Below are 9,389 nucleotides of genomic sequence, written 5' to 3' on the forward strand. Positions count from 1 at the left end.
AAAAAAAAAAAAAAAAGAAAAGAAAAGAACCTTTGGGGTCTCAGATTTCAAAAATTAGGTTTAGGTAAAATGGAGGCAGGCAAAGGAATTTACTTTCCACTCTGATGGCTTTGTTTACCAGGTCTTCCTCTATTGTTGCCAATTACTCTTCTAAAACTCAAATCTGGCTCAGCACCTGTGGCTCAAGTGGCTAAGGCGCCAGCCACATACACTTAAGGTGGCGGGTTTGAATCCAGCCTGGACCAGCCAAACAACAATGACAGCTGCAATGACAGCCCTGTAGTCCCAGCTACTTGGGAGGCTGAGGCAGGAGACTCGCTTGAGCCCAGAAGTTGGAGATTGCTGTGAACTATGAAGCCACAGCACTCTACCCAGGGGGATAGCTTGAGGCTCTGTCTCAAAAAAAATAAATAAAACTCAAATCTGTCCATTCAAAAACTTTCATGGCCTTTGTTGGGCTCTTAAGATGAGGACACAATCAGAATGTTGTGGTGAATGATCTTTCTGTTAGAGAAACATGAATGAAACACAAAGGAGGAAGCCATCCATTCTACCTGGGCTGTGTGTGAAAGTCAGTGTTTCAAGAAAAGGTCAAAATCTGGGGGTTTGGTATTGAAGACCCATCATGCATTTCTAGAGATCCCATTGCTTAACACTCCCACTCAAACTTATGTTCTCAGCCTTCCAGAATTGCTCTCAGGCTTCCAAGCTTTATATGGAGCAGTTTCTTCTGTCTGGAATGATCCTGCCCACTCACTGTTACTCTCTCACTGTCTCCCAGACAAACGCCTAATCTATCCAGATCCACTTTATTGTGTGTAAAATAAAAATCTTATGATCACCTTCTAACCCTTTCTGCAAAAGAGAAGGGAAGGCCTACAGATATTCATAAAGAAATTCCTTGCTGAGGCCTCCCATATGAAGCAACGACATGTGATTGTAACTTTCAGTCTGTTGGTGAAGTCTAACTTCTAAAACTAAAGTCTGTTTGATTCCACACTCATGATGAATTATAATTTTATCTTCTCGGGTGCAGAACAGAGGTAAGTCAGGATCAAACATCCTACCCAGAACCATATATGTAATCGATGCTGCCTTCAGTTCTCTTTTCTAACATTTACCTTACTATGTGTAAAATGTAGATTTTCCTGGGCCTCACAAGAATTTAAAGCATTTTGTCTCACTACCCACCCACACCCCTTGCTTTTTTTTTCTTCAATTCCGTATGCTCCTTCTTTATTAAAGCTCTAAAATTCCCCTTTAGAAAAACACCCACAGATTTGTCTGTGGTTTGTGTTTTTCCCAGGCATCCTCACCTTTGGCTTAGTAAGTCTCCAATAACTGAGATATCTGCCTTAGTCACTTAGGTTGTCATGTATCATTTTCTGTTGAAAACTCCCCAATTCCTTAGACATATCTAGGCCTTTCAAGTCCTGTCAGCCATATAGACATATATTATAGAAATTGTTAAATATGGCCGGGTACGGTGGCTCGTGCCTATAATTCTAGCAGTCTTGGAGGCCGAGGTCGGTGGATTGTTGGAGCTCACGAGTTCGAGACCAGCCTGAGCCAACTTGAGACCCCATCTCCAAAAAACAGCCAGGTGTTGTGGGAAGTGCTTGTAGTCCCATCTACTTGGGAGGGTAAGTGAATTACTTGAGCCCAAGAGTTTGAGGTTGCTGTGAGCTGTGATAGCACAGCACTCTATTGAGGGTGACAAGGTAAAACACTCTCAAAAAAAAAAAAAAGAAATTGTTAAATTCTGATATGCCAGCCCCTTCCACTGGACCATGCACACAGCCATGTGTCAGCTTGGGTGTGCAAGGATATCAGTGGTGGCAGGCCTTCCTCCACCACAAAGGCTGAAAACCAACAACTATGAGAATGCCCATGCCAGAACCGAGCCTGTGCATTGCTGTGGTGCACACAGGTGGCTGCCTTGGTTCAGATGCTCCTAGGCTGCCAGGGACCTAACCTCAAACCCTCCCCCCACCCTTCCCATTCTCCCCTCTACCTTTTCTTTGCCTTACTCTATGTTTCCTTTGCTTCGTGGGAGTGTGCACTTCATGTGTAGAGAGGCAAGCCCAAGCTGGCACCTTTTTCCATTTCATATTTGGAACTTCAAGGTTCCAAGACCCAGTGGAACACAAGTAGGAATTCACCGCCCTTCCAGCAATGTTTCCCCCAACTTAGCCTTGTTATTTTCAAAGTGTAACAGAGGATTGAAGTGCTGATCAAATGTCCTCAGTCCCTCCCCTTGATAAGCCTCAGATACTACATGAGCACAGGGTGTCTGAACTGTCACTAGTGGGGCTGTTTAAAATCCTGCTGGGTCTCCATTCACAGGACTTCTGTCTTCAACTCATAAGGGTATCTTTGTGTTTACACACCTCTTATTCATAACCTGACGAAAGTTCTGATATTACCCTTCTGCAGATAGACCATAATGGGAAATTTAGGGTCTGTATCCTGGTACAACTGCCATACAGATTTGAATAAACTGAGTAGCCTGGGTAGCACACCTGGGGAAGACAGTGAGTTTGGAAATTCTCCATACCCCCAACCCAGAAATTCAGCTGTTGGATAGAACAACAGAGAATACAAGCAAAGTAATTAGAAAGATAAATGGGTACCAAGGCCTGGAATATAATGAAAATCAGAGTAGACTATGTAAGTGATACTTAAGAATGTGCCATTTGAGGATGGAGGAAGTACCGAACTGAATAGATGAAATGATCAGGAAACACTGAAACAAACTGAATTGGGGAGGAATTGTGCCAGGCCTATGGTGGTAGGGATAGTGAGTGATATTGCTAAACATTACATTCTGAGAATTCTCCTCATTTTGGTATAGGCCAGTCTACTATATCTGACATATACTCTTGTCATAAACTAATACACTGCAGTCTGGTTTTATAGCACACAGATGAGGGTAACTAAACTTGGCAAACAGTACGTACTCAATAAACATTTACTGAATAACTCTGCCTTGAAGAAGGGAGCAGAAAGACAGTTGCCACTTGAGTACGTATTTGTCAAGTGAAAGGGAATTCCAGGCAGAATAACAGGAGCACCATGAAAAATGATGGGATGAGTCAGTGCTTGGGAGTCTCGAGAGGAAAAATTTTCAATAGTGCGTGCAAGAGCTAACTAGTGGCTTGAAAATGTAGATTTAGAGAACCTAGGTTAAAAAGGAAAAAAAAAATCTATGTCACCCCACATCCTCCCGGGTAAAGGAGTCAGCAGCTGCTATGGAATGGTGCCATATTAAGCAAGTAAGGTCACAGTGTAACACACCTCTTGGAGATGGGACACACAAAAAGATAGAAGAAGCAGCAGCAAACAAACAAAAAGCAAGTAAGGGGCAAAGATAAATCAAAAGAAAAGCCTCTTTGAAGGTGTGCCTATGGGGACAGGGGAGACTACATTCTTCAAGAGCCATGTTCTTCACAGCCAGGTGAAACCAGTCATGTTTAATTATCCTTCCCAGTCAGCGTGTAGGCCTTCAGTACCTCTGACTGTACAAAAGGAAGAGGCTCTTAACTATACTTGATACATACTTTGATCATAAACTAATACACTACAGTCTGGTTTTATAGACCAATAGTTAGTGAGTCAGCATTCCTGCACACAGATCAGGGTAACTAAACTTGGCAAACAGTAGGCACTCAATAAACATTTACTCAATAACTCCGCCCTCAACCTCTCTCTAGTTAGGTATTTGCCCTCCTGTCCTGTACATAGCCCTAAGTTAGTTTTCCCCAAACTCTTCGGATTCCTACAGAAAAAAAGGCCAAAATGCCCTCTACTACCCAGCCCCTACCAACTGTCTCCAAACTCCCCAGGATCCATACCAGTTTTTTACTCTGGCTAAACAAGAATGTCCTCTCTACACACCACTATAATGTCACACTGGTTGGGCTTCACTTATTTCAAACCCAATTCCTTCTTTCACCTATCTAAGCCCAATCATCCTTTGAACCTTGCTTCAACCCTATCTCTTTCAATAAAGCTTTCCCGATCACTGCTGCTTAGAACCACCTCTTATTTTCTTCAGCCCACTACCTATACCATTCACACAACACTTAACTTTTACCTTGCTTGCTCATCTCCCTTGCTAGACTGGGCTCTTTCTCACGGGTCAAGATTCAATTGACTTTATGTTAACTCTAAATTAGACACTGGAAATATAAGACAGATACACTAGTGTTACTTACAGAACTTGTCAGGCTTTAAAAACTCAAAGCTATGGTGCCCATAGCTCAATGGGTTGGGTGCCAGCTATATATACCAAGGCTGGTGGGTTTGAGCCTAGCCTGGGCCTGCTAAATGATAACAACTGTCACCAAAAAATAGCCAGGTGTTGAGGCAGGTGCCTATAGTCCCAGCTACTCGGGAGGCTTAAACCCATGAGTTTGAGGTTGCTGTGAGTTGTGACACCATGTCACTCTACTGAGGGCAACATAGTAAGACTGTCTCAAAAAAAAAAAATTCAAATATATGTCCTCCACAAGTAAAGGACACAGAACACACTAGTGATGCCTGCTGAATGACTGAGAAACAACTTCAAGATAAGATAATACAAAAGTAAACCAGTTTCCAAGTGGACTTGCTAACTTAGGGAATCTCTGGTCTTCAAAAATCTGAATTAAGATAGCTTGAGGGCAACACCTGTGTGGCTCAAAGGAGTAGGGCGCCGGCCCCATATGCTAGAGGTGGCGGGTTCAAACCCAGCCCCAGCCAAAAATGGCAAAAAAAAAAAAAAAAGCTTGATAGTATCCCCAGGGAAAATCAGAAATCTTTCCTAGTGGCAGATACTACCCTTATCCTTGTCCTCTTTACTCCTACAAATAATTTTTCAAATATACTGTCCAGTTCACAGAAAACCTGGCACATAAAGAGATGAGGCATTAGATACTATAATCAGTAAAAACAAGAGAGACCCACAGACTTCAGGTATTGGCTGGGTGCACTGGCTCACCACATGTAATCCTGGCATTCTGGGAGGCTGAGGCAGGATCTCTTGAGCACAGTTCAGAGACTAGCCTGAGGAAGAGTGAGACTTCATCTCTACTAAAAAAAGAAAAATTAGCCAGGGGTTGTGGCAGGTGCCTTTAGTCCCAGCTCCTCAGAAGGCTGAAATAGGAAGATTGTTTGAACCCAGGAGTTCAAAGTTGCTGTGAGCTATGGTGCCGTGGCACTCTGGCCTGAGCAAGAGTCTGTCTCAGAAAACAACAAAGACTTTAGGTATTGAAATTATTGTTTTTTGAGACAAAGCCTCAAGCTGTCACCCTGGGTAGAGTGCTGTGACATTACAGCTCACAGCAACCTCCAGCTCCTGGGCCCAAGGATTCTCTTGCCTCAGCCTCCTAAGTAGCTGGGACTACAGATGCCCACCACGCCTGGCTATTTTTTGGTTGTAGTTGTCATTGTTGTTTGGCAGGCTCGGGCTGGATTCAAACCCGCCAGCTCTTGGTGTATGTGGCTGGCGCCTTAGCCGCTTGAGCCACAGGCGCCAAGCCAGGTATTGAAATTACTAATCGTAGTACTGCACCTTCCCTATAACCAAGTGCTCATTATTTACTTGAAAGTGTGGTTTGGGCTAGGTAGCTAATGATTTATTCTTATATGTTTATATATATTTTTTGAGACAGAGTCTTACTCTGTCACTCTACCCAGAGTGACACCTTGAGACTCTGTCTCAAGAATAAAAATAAAAAGTTGTTCATTAGCTCAGCAATGGGTTTTCATTTATAAGCAAAAGAATTTTTCATCATACCTCAACTTAAGGTATAACATTCCTAGGAATTAGAAATTAGAGCAAGAGCCCATCAATCCATGATACACAAAGAATTATAAATGAAATTTGCATTGTATCCACTTTTTCAAATGTTTATTAAGGCTATTGTACAGGGCCCCATAAACTTGAAGGCTATAAAGCATTTTCAGCTCTGTGGTCCATACTGTGCTCTTTAAACTTTTTTCTTGCATTTTTTTTGGCCAGGGCTGGGTTTGAACCTGCCACCTCCCGCATATGGGGCCGGCACCCTACTCCTTTGAGCCACAGGTGCTGCCCAAAGTGTGGGGTTTTTTTGTTGTTGTTTTATGAGACAGACTCTCACTTTGTCACCCTTGGTAAGAGTGTTGTAGCATCACAGATCACAGCAACCTCCAACTCCTGGGCTCAAGTGATTCTCTTGCCTCAGACTCCAGAGTAGCTGGGTCTACAGGTGCCGGCCACAATACGTGGCTATTTTTAGAGACAGGGGTCTGCTCTTGCTCAGGCTGGTCTCAAACCTGTGAGCTCAGGGCAATCTACCCGCCTTGGCCTCTCACAGTGCTGGGATTATAGGCGTGAGCCATAGCGCCCAGCCTGATACTGTGGTCTTTAAAGTGGCACCTATGGAAGTCTGGAGTTGAAGTGTGAAAAGTAGTCACAGATGCAAATTAAGAGCTATGGCAGTGTTCCAATAAAACTTTAATTGCAAAAACAGGCCAGTTTGCTGACCCCTGCTATAGTGAGTAACATGTAAGACATACATGAATACAGACCGACGGAAAGGCACTACTGAATTCGTAATTCATCTTTTATTGTTTCCTTATTCAAACACTTAAAAGTACAAATTCTAATAAGAAAATATGATATTGTGATGTTAACAAGGGGCTATTCATACTGAAAAGTTGAATCACCACTTTAAGACAGGAAGGTTTTGGTCTTCAGATCTGATGAAGCCCATTATAAAGAAACCTGCTATTAACATTTTTAAAGTTGCATAGTTGATGTCTTTAGCTGTGTTAAATACCTTCTTTACATGTATTATTTCTTGCATTTGAAAACAAAACTCAATGATGTACATACTATTAACCCCCATTTTATAGATGAGGAAACCATGGCTCAGGGAGTCCAGTAACTTGGCAAGGTTCACATAGCAAATTAGTGGCAAAGCAGAATCTAAACTCCAGGGTTACACACATCCAAAGGCCATTTCTTTGACTACTATACTTGCCAACCAATCCTCCACGGTAGGCCGAGAAGATTCACAGGGTATAGAAGGTTGGCCCAAGTTTTTGAATTCCTGGTCTCCCCCTTTGGGAGCTTTCAACAATTACCACTGCCCTAGGAGCTCTCATCTTCCCTTTACTTCTCTGACCCCAGGCATGGATACTTACTCCTTCACTGAAGTCTACAACTTTAGTTTCGAGGATAGCAACTGGAATTAAAATAGAGGAAAACTGGCTCAGCGCCTGTGGCTCAAGTGGCTAAGGCGCCAGCCACATACACCTAAGGTGGCGGGTCTGAATCCCCAGCCCGGGCCTGCCAAACAACAATGATGGCTGCAACCAAAAAATGGCCAGGCGCCTGTAGTCCCAGCTACTCGGGAGGCTGAGGCAGGAGACTCGCTTGAGCCCAGGAGTTGGAGGTTGCTGTGAGCGTGATGCCACGGCACTCTACCGAGGGGGGATAGCTTGAGGCTCCGTCTCAAAAAAAAAAAAAAAAAAAAAAAAAAAGAAAGAGAGGAAAACTTTTTAACTAGCTCACCAGATATGCTAAAATCACAGGTCTTGGCACATCCTTATAGGTTTCTGTAATTTATTGGCTTCTTTGGACCTTGGGCTGTGATTTCCATGGGACAAAGAAACTTCCGTACCTGGGAGTCCCCTTAAGTTCGCTCTAGAACACAAAGTCCAAGGATAAATTTCTTCTTTTGCCAGTCTTCATTTTCTGTCCCAGGAAGTGTTTTTTCTCTGTATTATAATAAACACTAAATAAACATGTCTAATCTCTTTAGAGGAGATCCCAACCCCTAGCCATTGCAGTGTGTTCTGTCTTTGTGGCCCTAGAGGGTAAGCCATGTCATAACAACAACCCAACACCGGTGAGGGGGTGTCATTTTCCTTATTGAAACCTACTCTGCTTCCCAGCCAGAGACCATTTAGTAGGAATGGGGGCTGACACTTGACATAGTGAGTGTATACTTCACACTGATCTTTAAAAAGATGTCAGTGAGGTAGTGTTTCCCAATCCTGGTCCAGCCCCCAGGACTTTTGATGGCTTCCTGCCCTTTCCTTGTTGGCGCAACTATCCCACTGCAGCACCACTCCCATTATACCCACTGCTATGCTTCTCTTCTAGGAACAAATGACTGGAAAAACGAGATGAAACAAATTGCCCTTCAGATATGAAGTAAAATCATTCTTTAATTTAAAAAACCACTGCTGGGCTTTTAAAAAAAGTCTATAAATCTTTAATGTACTGGAGAAATGGTTATAGCAGCCTCATGTAAGTTATAGGAATTAATAAACATTATCACAGTATTAAGAAGGCAAAGTAAACAAATAGCTTAAGTATTTTATTTGTTTGCAACTAAGCTTGTTAACACTATATAATGAAAATGTACAAAGAATAATGTTGCAGTTTTTGGTTAGATTTAAGTCAAAGACATTCATTAATAAGGAATCTTCGAATGTGAATATTCCAGAAATTTCTCTAAGCCATCTCATCAGAACTGTCTCTGAATATTACCTTACTTTAGAAGGTACTGACATATATTTGAATTAAACTCAGAATTTTCCAAAATAAGCCCTAATTAAAATAACTATTCTATATTCAAACTAAACAATATTAACAGAACTTTCCTTTCCAGAAACAGTAATAAAGGAAACAAGGCATTTTGTAAAATGTGGTCCTGAACAAGTCACAGTAAAAAATAATTGTATACTTAACTTCCACCTCCTCAAAACAGAGGCTACTTTCTGTTCCTCAGCCTTGGAAACAAGGTGAAGAACAGCCTATAAGCAACTTCAGGCAGGCGGTTGCCAAAACAAATCTCAAGCAGTTGAACATGGACACCTCAAAAGAATTGGGGGAAACCTGACCAAAGGATCCAAATCCTATTTTTAACAACTGATACAAAGGTGAAGTGGCTCCTCCCAAGCAGCAGTGCCGCCAGGGCCTGACCCAGCCCCAGCCCCACACTCACCTATGTTATACTCCCGAGTAAACCCTGATGCTCCTGGTTCAGGGGAGACCTCCTCCCTTTGGAGGTTCAGTGTCCAGGGAGCTCTTGACAGTGTAAATGAGGTGAGTGCTGACTCCACGTGGGTATTTTAAGGCTTGGAGTCAAAAGTATTTTTCTAACACAGCTAGGCAGAGTCCATGTGTCAATGGCCGTCTCCAGTTTGTTCTAATTTCTCACCACACATTTGTAGATCTAGGACCGCAGACCTTCACTATATCCTCATAATCACATCTAATGTCCATCCTAACTTATGATTCATATTCTGTGCCTGGAAACAGTCCCTGTATTTAACAATAATACCTACACATAAAACAATCCACTGTTACAACTTATATGGTCACAAAACATTAATGATCTTCTGTAGACCAA

At 42.5% G+C, this 9,389-nt stretch overlaps 1 long non-coding RNA gene across 1 annotated transcript in view; it reads left to right on the top strand.

The window, feature by feature from the left end:
* The first annotated feature begins 1,516 nt into the window (after positions 1 to 1,516).
* Positions 1,517 to 9,389, top strand: part of LOC105887918 — a 21,033-nt gene continuing 13,160 nt past the window's right edge. Inside the window, exons 1-2 of the long non-coding RNA XR_001161654.1 lie at positions 1,517 to 1,537; positions 4,400 to 4,420. This is a non-coding gene — a long non-coding RNA (uncharacterized LOC105887918). The remainder of the gene's footprint in view (positions 1,538 to 4,399; positions 4,421 to 9,389) is intronic.

The sequence above is a fragment of the Otolemur garnettii genome, unplaced genomic scaffold, assembly GCF_000181295.1.
Source record: "Otolemur garnettii isolate 467f Iridium unplaced genomic scaffold, OtoGar3 scaffold00144, whole genome shotgun sequence".
NCBI classification, from domain to species: Eukaryota; Metazoa; Chordata; class Mammalia; order Primates; family Galagidae; genus Otolemur; species Otolemur garnettii.